General features: G+C 53.3%; 1 long non-coding RNA gene across 1 annotated transcript; it reads right to left on the bottom strand.

Moving 5' to 3' along the window:
* Positions 1 to 9,593: 9,593 nt before the first annotated feature.
* On the bottom strand, positions 9,594 to 13,396 carry LOC139999152 (uncharacterized). The gene is made up of 2 exons (XR_011804283.1): positions 12,843 to 13,396; positions 9,594 to 12,739 (listed from the first exon to the last, which is right to left on the bottom strand). It is a non-coding gene; the product is annotated as an uncharacterized lncRNA (long non-coding RNA).
* Between the last annotated feature and the right edge of the window lie 327 nt (positions 13,397 to 13,723).

Genomic DNA, 13,723 nt, shown 5'->3' with positions numbered 1-13,723 from the left:
AAACAGCAAAAAAAAAAAATTCTGTCAAAAGTATCCAATATAATTTTGTTCAATATTTCATTTTCCTATTATATACCGGAATGAAGTGAAAAGAAAAGATTGAGGAGAACAACTTTACTTAGGTTCGTAATGAACTAGAAATTTTACTGCTGTCAAAAATTGCTCCACTCCCACCAAATCTGTTCAGCTAGCGATACAAAGGGTTCATTATTTACTGCGAGTCAAGAAACACAAAAGCGACGGGTGCAAAAGCTGCTTCCATGGAGCACTGCAGGACCTGCAACCCGCAGCACTTGGCCGTTTCCTAAATCTGAGCGGGAGACACCGAGCTGCCCCCTGGTTTTGATGGGAAGGTTCTGGAGAGGAGACTCGTTTTTACCACCCTCTGCTACAGCCAACCCCGTCTGCAGGTACTGCTCCAGGTGCACATTTTCCCTGTTGAAATCCCTTCATCTCCAGCACCAAGGAAGGGAAGCTGCAGCCAGCGGAGGCCCTGCAGATGCGATCCTCGACGAGACGAGGCCGCTGCCTCCCTCGCTCGGTCGTTAGCAGGAGCTGGGCCCAACGAGCCTCGTTAGCAGTGCAGTGTGACTGACTTTAGGGGTCCCTCACAGCGCCACCAAGCCCCGTAATGGCTTTGTTTCAGTCTCTTAATGAAGACTGCTCGCTCGCGCTCCTCATACATCATATTTGCAATGGTTCCTTCGGTGTGGTTGGTGCTTCAGTGGTACTTCTGTAATTTATGAGACTCTTAGTGGCTTAATTATGCCGTCAGCTCCATCTGTCACTTAACTGATATGAGAAATGATGGGATGCCATTAGGCAGCTAATAGTTGCTGTAAAGAGTATTGTTTTATGCCATTAAATAGCAAGAACATAAACAGTTTTTGCTCCCCGATATCCATGCTTGCTTTGGTAATGATATTTAAGAGGCTGGTCTTGACATCTGTCCTTCTGCCTGAAAAAGTGCTGGAGGAAATAAAAGGAAACTAGCAGCAACAAGCCTAATTAGATTTACCATCAAGATGACGATCATTTGGCTTCATTTTTTTCCTGTGCTGATGGAACTTTTCATTTGAATCTTGGAGCCTTCCTTCCTTCCCATCTTGATCTCTCATGATCAAGACAGGAATGTGGAAGTCTTCAGCCCCATGAAATAATTACCGGGCTTGCAAAATTTGCATCTGAGCCTCCCAGCTACTTCAGCCCATCTGCCCTCTTCCCACGCCTGTGAAGTATTGTCTGTGTAATAGATGGAGAGCTGCCACACAGGAGACTGTGAATTAGATCTGTTGGAGAGGGAGGCACTTGGTTTCCACTGCGGATGGCAAGGTTAAAAGTGTAAAGCCTTTAAACCCCTCTTAATTAGCGCTTAACCCCGAAGCTACCTCATATCTAATTTTCGGCGTGAAAGTTCCCAGGTGTGGGCCAGAGGTGGCTTCAGCCCTGGCAGGACTTGGCAGCTCTCAGCTTTCCCCAGACCCCTGAGGGCACGGAACTGCTGGGGGGGAGCTGGATGCAGAGGAGCGTGTGCCCCTTTGTGCCCCGCACTGTGCTGTAACCCCAGCCAGACCTGCCCCTTCTTCTGCTCCCGCTCACCCCTTGTTTGATCTGGTTCCTGCCCACACCACTTTCCCTGCTCTGTTACACAAACATCACCTTCTCCCGGACTGCCAGGACAGCTCGTGGCCAGCCCCGCGGTGCTTTTGGCTGTTTTATTTCCAGGTGGTGCCCATGCAGTGCCCGCTGCCAGAGGCACGAGCCCCAGCACCTGCCGGGTTTAGCGAGGCAGCGTGGTGATCTGCCCTGCAATGAGCCCCTGAGCCCCATCCCCAGCCACATCAGCTCCTGAGAAGAGGCAAAGCACTGAGAAGGCACCGATCTGCTCCTCTTGGATGGGGCCCAGGTTTCCATTAACCCGTCGTGACTCCCCGACGTGCCCTACATCCTCGTGAGCCAGGGGTTAGCGCGCACCGGCTGCCGGCCACTGTCCTGCTCGGATAAGGAGCCATCAATCAGCGGGCGATCTGCTGTAGCCACACGGTAATAAAAGCGGAGAGATTATTTGCCACCGTGTCATTCATAATAAATGTATCCCAACGTGCTTTGTAGAATTAATTAATAGCCCGAGCGGAGAGAAATTAAAAGCTGAAGGCTAGAAATCAGAGCTAAGGCCTGAAACGGGATGCGGTTGGACCTCCTGGAGCAAGTGACCACTGTGGGATGAGGGGGGGCTGCTGGGGGACACCCTGTATCCCCAGGTGGTAAGGCAGAGAAGGGCAGATGCGGGTCTGGCCCATAAATCGTGTCATCCCCACACCTCTATCGAGTTTACAGCTCGATACAGGAGCTGGGGCAGGACGTGCTGTGCCTCCTCCTGCCAGCCCCGCTCCTGGATGGCGGCGTGACCCCGCTGGAACTGCTGCCTGCCTCCCTGCCTCGGTTTCCCCCGCAGCAGGCGGACGGCTGTGTTCTGCGGGGCGCTGCACAGCTTCGTTCATCGGTGGTTATAAAGTACACGGCAGCGTCCTGGCGGAAGGCACTCCATAAATCCCAGGTTTTATGGCTTATTATTATTTATGGCAACCTGCCTCGTAGGGACTCCCCCTCCATCCAAGCGGTAATCGTGCAGCAGGGTCAGCCCAAGAACGTGGGCTGTCCTTGGTCGGGGTGAGGAGGATGGAGTCAGGAGGGAAAGAAGGGAAAAGCTTCCCATTCCCCCTCCACGCGGTGCTGAGCACCACGGCAGAGCCACAGCATTGTCAGGCTGCAAGTGTGCTCGGCCTTTATTAGACACCAAAGAACCCAGGTGGGAGCAAGGCGTTTGATTGCCCTAAGTGGCAGAAAAGGCTCACTCAGCGTCTCCGCCTCGCTGGGGCCAGGCAGGAGGAAAATCCCCTACAGCAGCTGTACTGCTCACCAGTTACGGTCGGGGGTGATGCGGTGGCCCCAGGGCCAGACACAGGGTTTGGTTAGCGGGACAGAGCCAGGGCTGTGCTTTCGGCTCTGCCTGTGCTGCTGCAAAGCCTTGGGCTGCTGCTGAACCCGTGCTGGGAATAATCTTCATGCCCAGAGGCCGACCTTCATCCCCGGAGTCCCGGTGGGCGCTGTGGGAACAGGTTTGGGGCTGGGAACAGGACAAGTCCCACGCAGCACCAGCCAGCAGCCGCGCGAGGAAGCCCAGTTCCTCCAGCCCTCTTTCCCCCTTTGCTGAATTGCGGCGCTATAAAACAAAATGCCAATTTTCTTTCTAAATGTCTTTTACGGCAGATTTGATGCGGCTTGGCAGATTGATGGCACCGGTGACTGATGGCTCCCATTTCTCCTGGCGACGCGGGCCGCGGGCGTGCAGGATTCCCCAGTGCAGGCAGTCCTGGCGGGAGCAGCGCCGGCCGAGGAGGTGGCCGTGGTCCTCTCGGTCACCCCAGGCACTGCTGGTGTTACCAGGCTGCTGAGCTAGGTTGTGGTGGCTGATTGATGCCGAGCCAAATTGCCCAACACAGTGCTGGGTCTGTCTCCTGCTGTCACACCCGTGCTGCCACAGCAGAGAGGAGAAGCTGGGTAAATGAACAAGGTGCCTAATGAAGGCTGGAAGCAGGCTGCATCTCATTTTGTCTTGCCCACAGATCCCCTGAGTCCTCCTAACACCCATTCTTGTCTTTTGGAAGGCCTCCATGCCTGCAAACTCTCCGTTTTCCTGATAGGTTTGTGCTCCTGAGCTGTGGGCAAGCAGCCAGAGATGTCCCAGTGTCACGGGGTGGCAGGCAGAGCGTCCCTTCAAGGTGTTCAAAGCCAGGCTGGATGGGGCTTCGAGCAACCTGGTGTAGTGGGAGGTGTCCCTGCCCATGTCAGGGGGGTGCAATTAGATGATCTTTCAGGTCTCCTCCATCCCAAACCATTCTGTGATCCTGTGACACCCACAGGGGGAGCGCCTTCCCCTTCCACCCCATCAGGGCAGGAGATGACAATGCCACCCATTGGGACGAGGCAATATTGCAGCACCCCAGCTGCCTCCCAGCCTTCCCCAGCACACGTGCGTCTCCTTTCAATTCCTTTTGTTTTTCCCTGCATCGTATCAAAGGGAGGAGGAAGCGGGGAGCTGCGATACAAGACAAAAAGTCCCTGCAACTGCAGGCTGCTTGGGGAGCGGTGGCCCCGTCTCTTCTGCTGACTTGGTGCTTCCACTCGTGTGAGGAGGGAAGGGAGGGCAGAGCCGTGCCGTTTGTGCTGACAAGAGCAGTATTAGCATCACAAAGAGTAAATTTTTCGGCATCCAGTAGATAAGCTACAAGATGCAGAAACAGCAAAGGCAGCCCCGAGTACACTCGCTCTTTTCTTCCCCTCCTCATCTGTTCTTTCCTCTTTCCCTCCCTCGCTTCATTGCCAGGCTTCATAGCACCTCCGACACGCTCCAGCTGCCAACAGCGTCCAAAATAATCCAAGCAAGAAGTTTTATCTGAGCTGCTGTGTTCTCCCCTCCCCGAGAGGATGCTCGTGGAAAGGCAGAGCTCCTCTGAGCACGAGCGCCAGCTGGAGAGCAGAACCGCGCCGTATGGCACGGCGCTCGGGCGAAGGAGGGGGAGCAGGCGGCCACGCAGGGGCTAGCAGGGTGGGACGAAGGCCTCGTTGGCAGAGGGTCTGCAGTTCTTGGCCAGCTTGGCCCGCTTTTTGGCCAATGCAGCATGGTTGGAGTCAAGGACGCGGTGACGCCAGGACCCCCTGCCCGCAGATGGCTCCGGGCGAGGGTCACCGGCACGTGGAGGCAGCGCCTCGAAGGAGGGACGCCTGCACCCAGCAGCTCCGCTCCCCACCTGCCCCGGCTGCCCTTCATCGTGGTGCTTTTCTCAGAGGGGGAGAGGTCAGGCTCTGCTCCTTGCTGCAGCAGTCACAGCCGTGTCAATTATTCATTTAACGTTCTTGGACGGGAGTTGCTCCGTTCGCTGTGAAACCAGGTGAGAATGCAGAAAACAAAGGAGCTGTTGGATAATTGAACCGCGTCTCTGCGGTAGAACGGGCTTTAAGAACGGCACTTGCTCCGAGAAAATTCTAACACGATTATTTTTTCCGATGGCTTAATTAAAAAAAATCGAAACCTCAGCATCTTCCGTTAAATAGCAATCAGTGGTAAACCCTGAAGTTTCCGTTTCTTGGCTTAAAAGCTTTTCTTGGGTGATCGAATGCGGTCAGCATCCGACCCCAGGCATCTCAGTCGAAACGTCCTCCGGGGTTTGGACAAGTCAACATTTTCCAGGTGTGCAGACACCGCCTGTGGAAAGTTTGGTTTCATTTGCAGCCTGCCTACTGAAAAGCTGTTTCATTAGAGAAGTGTCACCCATCCTTCCCTATTAATACCAGAGACTCTCGGCGTTAATTTTAGCAGTGTAGTCAAGGGAAAGCAGCGGAGGTGGTGTGTGGTGTCCATACCAAATGAGCTCCATGGGGTTTGGTCTTTCTTTCTTCTTTTCTAAAGCAAAGTGTACGCACACACCGCCACCGCCTCTTCAAAGGGGAGACGGACAGGGTTGCCAGGTGAGCAAAACTACAAAAATATTCTGTTCCTTGTTGGGCCTTTAATGAAGCATTTACAAGATCAAACGGGAAGAGGTGCCCTCCCACAGCCTTCTTAAAGCTGTAATTAATTGCAAGTAACTAGCATATAATTGCTTTCCCAAGAGCACCCCAGAGAGCAGGGCGATACCTTGACAAAGGTGCTAGAGCAAGTGAAAGTTAATTAACATTAAGAATTAAGTGGCTAATTGCACTGTTCTGACAGCGCCGCTCACCCTCCCAGCAAGGTGGTGTTCGGGGAACATTGCATCCTGGCTCTGACCCGGGGGCTGCTCCTGGCCCTGTCCTTCTGCCCGTGCACAAGGAAGGAAAAAGTCAGGAGACGCGGGCAGCATCCCTGCCCCTGTGAGGACACCGAGGGCCATCCTGCCGGGGGGTCCTGCTGTCACAGAGGGGCTCGCTCTCGTGTCCCTCTGGGTGTTGCTGGGTTGTTGCCAGCTCCTGGCCCCGTGCTGGTGTCCTCCACCTCCAGCAGGGAAGCACCGTGGCTGCTTCCCAGCCTCCGCAGCCCAGCAGAGGCGTCAACACCGAGCAGCAGCAGTTAAAGGGGAGGGCAGAGGACACAGCAGTCACCTCCCCGCACAAAGGCATTCGTGTCTCCGGAGGGTTCCCCAATTTCCTCGTAAGCCTTTACCTGTTCCAGGTGAATTCAAGTAGCCGGAGGGACCAGGAGCTCTGAAGTATCAAAGGATTCAGCTGCTGGCTTCTTACATACTAGCGGTGCTTCTGTCTCCATGTCTTTAGGACAGCAAAAACTGCATTGGCAGGGGCCTCAGATTAAGATCAGGGAGGGTTGGGAGCACCCCAGAGAGGTGGTGGGCTCTTTCTGAGGGGCACCTGAGGAGGCTGAGGAGTGGGGGTGGCTGTCGGAGGTGTTTTACTCCAGAGAGCTCCCTTCTTAAGCTTGCCCAGACCAGAGGAGCACCGTATCGGTAAGGGCATTTCAGCACTCGGGGGCACACAAGAGACTTTGCCTTTCCGTTAATCAAATTTCTCTCTGGTTGACCCCACCTGTCCCCTCCTGCCCAGGATGTGCTTTTCCCTCCAGCCTTCCCACGAGCCTAATGGATCATTGCTATTCCTCCAGGCTGGGGCTGGTGCGCAGGGCCCAGGGGGCACACGGCAGCTCTCCAACCTCCCAGGCAAACAGCAAAATTGAAGCTGTGGATGTGTGGGCATGAGCGTGTCCAAAAGGCTGCGGGTACCAGCGGGCACGGCTCGCACTGCATCACTCCAGCCCCATCACAGGCTCTGGGATGGAGATGAAGCTAAAAGGGTCAGGGAGAGCCGTGATGGGCGTGCTTTGGGAGATGATCACCACGCGGCGCTTAAATCCCCAGCTCCAGGGCAGGGCGAGAAGGGCAGCTGCTGAGATGGGCTGCAGGGAGCGCATGCTGGCAGCAGGCTCCTCTCTCCCAACAGGGACGTGTCCCATCTCCAGATCAATCCGTGCCATTGTGGATGGGTACCACAAGACCCAGAAGTGGTTTTTCTGCTCTCCCTCTGCCCTGAGGCCGGGTCCCTCTTGGTGGCAGGCGGGCAGTGAGCAGCTTGGCCCTTAGCTCCTTGCAGGGCTCCTGTGAACGCCCAGGCAGGGGGAAACATTTTGCTTTCCCTGTGCTGCGGCACTCTCCTCTGACAGCTCCTTCCTCGCAAGCACTTTAAAAGCAAATTGAAAGCCTGCATATTTGCAGAGGATTAGTGCAGCGCGGCCCGGAGCTGATTCGCTTTGCAGCTGAGCTGGGGGGCGGCGAGCGCTTTGCTTGGCTTTGCTTTGCTTTGCTTTGCTTGGCGTTGCACGGCCTTGGCGAAGCGCGTTGCAAGGGGGCAGCTCACAAGTGGCGTGCCCTTTTCCAAGCAGATGGGCAGGAGCTGGCCGCTCGTGTCTCACTGCGCTGGGACACGTTGCTGGGAGGCCTGGGGGGATGCAGCACGGGCTGGGACGAGCTGCGCTCTTGGGTTGACCCAAGAGGAGCTCGTGTTCCTGCTGCGTTGCCTGCCTCCATCCCTGCCACTCCGCTCAGCAGAGTTTGCATGGAGCAGCTCCATCCCCACAGCACTGAGGCTGTGTAGCGTGGCTTGTAGCCCTCGTGCAGTGTCACGAGGTCACAAACCACGAGGAGAGGCTGCGGGGGCTTCGTGGCTCCCCAGCAGCCCGGCAGGCAGAGGCTGGGTGGCTCCAAGACCCGCCGTGAGATGTGCTCGGTGTGTGCTTCTCCAGGAGCCCCCTCTGACACAACTGGAGGAGCCCTGCTGGCTGCTGGCAGCTGATCAGCTCTGAGACATGATAGCAGCAGCTGTGTGTGCAACACTGGCTTTATTTTATTTTATTTAAGATTGGGTATACTTGACGGAGCTTATCTCGCCCTCTCTCTGTGCTCCTGCTGATCCCAGCCAGACAAGCCCCTCTCTGAAGGGCGTATCGGTGTCTTAGCCAGCAAAAATGAAGGTTTTTCCAGTGTCGTCTTCCTGAGCTGTCCAGTTCTTCATCCCATCTCTTCATTTTGACCCGTCCTAATTTCCTCTGCTGTACCCACTGCATTTCCATCCCTTCTGGGCTCGGGGGCACCTCCCTCAGCTCATACACAACGCAGCCCAGGCCTTCTGGGACTTAATGCTACCTCTGGTTTCACGGGATCGGGTGTATTTCCATGATCTGATCATTAGCACCCACAAAAGCAAAACGAATCAGGGAAAAGCCAGCTTCTCCTGGGGCAGGGGTGCCTTGCAGCCAGCAGGCTGTGTGTGTGGGTGCTGCAGCACGGGGCCAAGCCCCGGTCCCCGCCGGGGTGCCAGGATGGGTGCTGCCGTCTTAGCACGAGCCGTTTCCAGAGAAGAGGGTTTATGAGCCCATTTCTTAGATAACAGCACTTGCCTTAACCTCTCCCCTGGCTCTTCTCCCTGTGTTATGTTGCTGTTAATTCTGGGGATATTTCTTCATCTCCTGACAGTCCAAATGCAGCAGCGAAGGTAATAAACAGAACATTAGCCGTGCTTTGTCAGAGGGAACGAGGCTTCCCTGATAAAGAGTCGCCGAGGCCCGACAAGAGGAGTTGCTCTCCCGGGCAACATCTTCATTGTGTTCAGCTCCGAGTCATTTCCTCCCGCCGAGGAGCCGGAGCTGTGCTCGCCTAACCCAGCGCTGGGGGAGAGGCGATGGCTCCGCTCCGCCACCTCACTGAGCCTGGGAGGAGCTCCTGTGCTGCTGTACCCATAGCTGGGATGCCCAAAATGTGAGCAGCTCCGTTGGGGTTGGCTTTGGAGAGGTCCCTCCAGCCAGGTCCCCAAAAATGAGCAGCTGGGCTGCGATATCACCCCACACTGGAAAACCTTCCCCCAGAAATGGGTAAAACAAGAGGTCTGGGGGTATAACAGGGAGCCAGTGGGATTTGTCTCACTTCTGGGGAAGCAAAATTTGAAGCTTGTGCCCCAGCCTCACCCAACCAGATGTGTAAATGGTGGTGGGATGGGATGGCAGGCGCCACGCTCCTCGGCGTGCCCTCGTGTAGCAGCGCTGCCAAAACCCACCATTCTGCTTGTGCTGCCAGAAACCAGCCTCCGGCCGAGACAAACTCCCCAGGCTCCTGCCCTTCGTCTTCCTAAGCATCCTCTCCGAGCACCCCTCTGCCCTTGCCTCCTGCCCGCCGCCTCTCACCCGCCGGCAGCGCGTTGATGCCGACACGGGGACACAAAATGCGCCGGGGCTGGGGGGAGGCAGGGGAGGCAGCTCGTTCATCTGGCCTCTCGCATCCCCGCTTGTGTTTGGGCGGATGTGAAATATCTGCCCGAAGGGACCTAATGGAGCAGAACCCTGGAAATGCTTCCAGGCTGTTAGGTAGCTGCCCGACGTGGCGTTACCCCAACAGCTAATTAAACCGGTGCCCGTCCCAAAGTGATGAGTTCGCAGGGAGGCTGCGAATCTGAAAGAGATGGATGTTGCATGGCTTATCAATTTTCAATCTCAACACAGCGAGATATTTGTCAGGCTGCGGAGAACAAACACTTGTAATATTTAAAGGGGGAAGACTTTAATGGAATCCATTGCAGATCACCAATTTCTGTTCCCCTGGGCTCAGTCTTTTTCTCTTCTTTCAGTTAAAAAAAAAAAAAAATCTTATTTTTTTTTTTTTAGCTTACACCAGTCAATGCAAGAAGTAGGTTTCCATTTAAAATGCTGATTCTCTTCATCTCCCCCACCCTTCCTCCCTTCCTAAAGGTTTATGCATTTATTTGGATAAAAGGTTTTAAACAGCAAAGAACTGTCTGCAGTAATTTGTGAAGATAATAGATTATCCTGGGAGGAGGCCCAGGTTGAAAAATTTCCTACGGTAGAATTCAGTCCTTGTCATTTAGTTATTTTATTAGGAAAGAAAGAAAAAGAAGCAGGGCAAGAGAGTAGGAGAGAGAAGAATACAATTACCGGGCTCAATTATTTGCTAGAACAAATCCATGCGTTTTTACAGAGCAGGATCCCAGCCTGGTCCTGTCGCACACACTCAGGCCAGGGCCAGGAGGTCAGTGCCAGGAGCTGCCAGGTGATTTCACCAAAGTCACCACAACGGGAAATAGCATCACGGCTCCGTCCCTGGGAAGAAATACGGGTGCAGCACTGGAGGAAGACTCAGCAGCTTCGTCCTAGGAGGCGTGGAGACACAGGCAGGGACACGCTGAGGTTTGTCAGGGGTTCGGAGCCGGACCAGCCTTTGAAGAACTCGGCGTTAGATTCCAGCTCTGTTCATAAGCACTCATTAGTACAAGGCGAGGAGATATTGTAATGAATAGGGGCCGGCTAAATCACTAATCAATAGCTGAAGGGTTTAGCCGATTCTTCCAGCCACAGCTTAGAGCTGCCATCAACACCTTCCGCTGAGGGTTTTAATAAACACATGCTGCTCCTGTCTAGGACATGCATCCGAGATTGACTAATCACTTATAAACAACTTGTAAATGGATGGTTAATGAGAACTGCATGAATAATTGCTTTTTCATTTTCCTGCCTAACCAGGAAAAATGCAAAATGAGATTGCTTTTTTGGAGTAGCCCAAAATAGAAAGTTTTCCATTTTTTCATGCCGTAGAGGACCACAAGCGCACGAGCCCTCTGCTTTCACAAAATCTTTGAGATGAAATGGGAGAGCATGTATGAGCCAAATTAAAACAGTTTTCTCTTCCTTTTGTTTTAGGCTCGTTTTCTCTCCTTTTGAAAGTATTTTCAACATGAGGTCGAGGCTCATGTAATCTTAGAGCAGAGTTTTGAATAGAAAGGATTTTATTTTCCTGTTCTGGGAATAAAAGATCTTTTTGGAACCCAATGAAAAACTCCTCCAGCACAGAGGAAAAAAAAAACCTTTATACCATTTATTAAAGATGGCTGCAAGAATCTCAGATCGCCGCATTCTTCAAACACTCCTGTCATTCCTCCTGCAGCTCTGTCACTAGAAAGATGATATGATTGTAACCTGCATATGAAGACTGACCTCCAAGAATATATACTTGTGGACAATTTGACATTTTCGTGGGCTTTCTGGATTTATCTGGTTGGTTGCTGTCTTCTTCCCCAGATAGTTCCACCTCAGGAACGCGGAACATGGCATGGGCTGAATGCAAATGGGATCCGGATCCACTTTGTTTGAACTTGCTCAAACTTCTCTGAGGATGCTTTATTCTTTTTTAATGGTTAATTTGGGTTTGACTTATAAAACCGATCTCTAATTGACTGAAAGAAATTCAAGAAGCTTCAAACACCCTTAAACAGACTAGTTCACGCCGGGTTATAAGCACATTTTGCATTAAATCAGGATTCCTCCTGCAAATGAGACCTTCTCTGTAATTGCTCTGGAGCTGCTTATTCTGATTTCTTTGCCTCTTTGGTTCAGGTAATTTGCCTCCAGCAAAACACTTGGGTCAGGCAAAATGCAGGGAAAGGCAGGGGATGCTCGGCAGCACAGCTCTCACCGGCACAGGCTCCTTCTTTTGCTCCCATCTTGCCTCTCACCAGCTCCTCACCTATGTCAGGAGGACCCTGCGTGGGAGAAATGAGCCCACCCTGTACCCCCAGTCGTGAGCTCGAAACCAGTGTCCCCTCACCAGTTACCTGAGCACGGAGTCAAGGAGTGGAGCCGCCTGTCTGCAGCCACCAGCCTTTGTCAAGGGGATGGCAGGACAGGAGACCGAGGTAGGAGGGTTGAAAAATGAGTGCTCTCTTTCTCCAGCACGTAGAAAAGTCTTGCTGATCCAACACCAGGAATTCTGCACGGCCAAACCCAGTCACACTTCATGTCCTGGGAACGGGAGGGCACGGCTCTTCGGCACGGCAAGGCAGCCTCGTGGCATCTCTTGGGTGCTCTCCTGTCCCTGCTTTGTGCAGCTGAATCATCCTGGGCATGTCTGGGTGTCCCAGTGGCTTTCCCAGCCTCCTGCCAGCCCAAAATCAGAGCGCTGCCAGCCCAGGCTGTGCCTCCTTGCACCTTCTGCCTCTATCGCCTTACAACCACGACGAGCAGCAGGGAGCGATTAAACACCGTAGCTGCTGGAGGTATTCCCCGTGGCAAATAGAAGAAGAAGAGCAAATACTGGAGACAGAGTGAGCCGTGCGGTAAACACGGCCGGTGAGCATCCTCAGCGGGATGCCCTGGCAGCGTTTCCGTGACCAACATGTGAATGGTGCCTCTGTACCAGGACGTGGGGTGCTGGCTGTGGTCACACACACCTGTGTGCAGCCTGGCCCAGGCCCCCGGGCGATCTGGTGTCGATCCGTAATAACCCGGGGGGGGCAAACCTGCAGGAGGCAGCTAAATAAATAAGGCAGTGCAGTGACATCCAGCACAGTTTAGCGAGCACAGCTGGTCTCTCAGAAGGAGTTCAGAGATAATTCCACCTCTGCATTGAAGACTTTCGATGACTGTTAATGAATTTAAATGATGGGGATTTTCTTTTCATGCTTCATTGCATATGCTCCTCACATTAAGATGCTAATTAAGAATACATCAGCCCAAGCTGGGAGCGATGCGGACAGCGAGCAGAGTGGAGCCGAAGCAGTGGCTTTGGGGCTGCCCAGCGGGACCTTTTATTGCAGCCTGATAGATGATTTGCTTCAGCGGGTCTGCTGGGCACAGGTCCCACGGCGTGCTGGGCTTTGCTGAGGATCCTGACGTGCTGCTCGCCTCCCCCAGCTGCACGAGGGCGGAGAGGGATGCTCAGGTTGGGGACGAGGCAGACCACTGGGGCACAGGCACAGGAGACAAATCCCTCGAGAGCTAAAGGATGCAAACTTACCACCGCTGGCCTGGAAAGCCCCTGAGCTGCAAACTAATGATGTTTGTGAGATATTCAGGATAATAGCGCAGCGCACCACGACGCCTTCACCCTCCCGTGCTCTCCTTTGCAGGCAGCCAACTTTGGCCACAGCTGGACGCAGGACATCTCAACAGCTGCGACTGAGAAATCGTTTTTAAAACCTGGGCTGAGCTGAAGTCTGTGATCATTTCCTAAAGAAAAGGTTTATAAAGCAGGAAACCTGTTAATCTAATCCTAGAACAAATTTACAAATTCTAAAAATGGATTTGCAGAGCTGATGGAAGCAAATGGGTTTTTGCAAATTCTGACAATTACTGCGTCCTAAAGAGATTCTTGCTTTCCAGAGCTGCTTTGTGCTTGGGACAGCGCAGTGAGAAAGATTGTTCCAGCAGACTGCCTATGGCCTCTCATTAGGAGAGGGATTGCAAATGCTAATTTTGGCGCTGAAACTCTGTCTCCATCCTGGGAAGCTCCCTGGGCTGTTTGAGGAGATGATTCTCTGCGCTTAACCACTGAACTGCTGCTCTGTTATCTAAATATATTGGGAGAGAAAACCCACCTATAATTGCAAATGACTTTTTAACCAGTGGCAACACACTTAATGGCACTAATTGGCTTCCAGGCTTCACAGCAGCAGGGCTACACCCAAACACATAGCAAGGTTGCAGCTGAGAGAGGCTAAGAAGTGGTTTGCCTTAAAATGGCCAGGATTTAGAGCTGGGCTCTTGTGTCTGCTAGGAAGGGGCACTGAAGGATCACGGGGAACCTTTTGGTGACCTGGTAAAGCCAGGTTCTGGTTTCCTGGAGCTTGGAAGAGCCATGAGATGCACAAGGAAGCACAGTCACCAGCCCAGCCATGT

This window comes from Anas platyrhynchos, chromosome 20 (genome assembly GCF_047663525.1).
Source record: "Anas platyrhynchos isolate ZD024472 breed Pekin duck chromosome 20, IASCAAS_PekinDuck_T2T, whole genome shotgun sequence".
Lineage (NCBI taxonomy): Eukaryota > Metazoa > Chordata > Aves > Anseriformes > Anatidae > Anas > Anas platyrhynchos.
The sequence above is the reverse complement of the archived record's forward strand: the minus strand, read 5'-3'. Positions and strand labels throughout refer to the sequence as shown.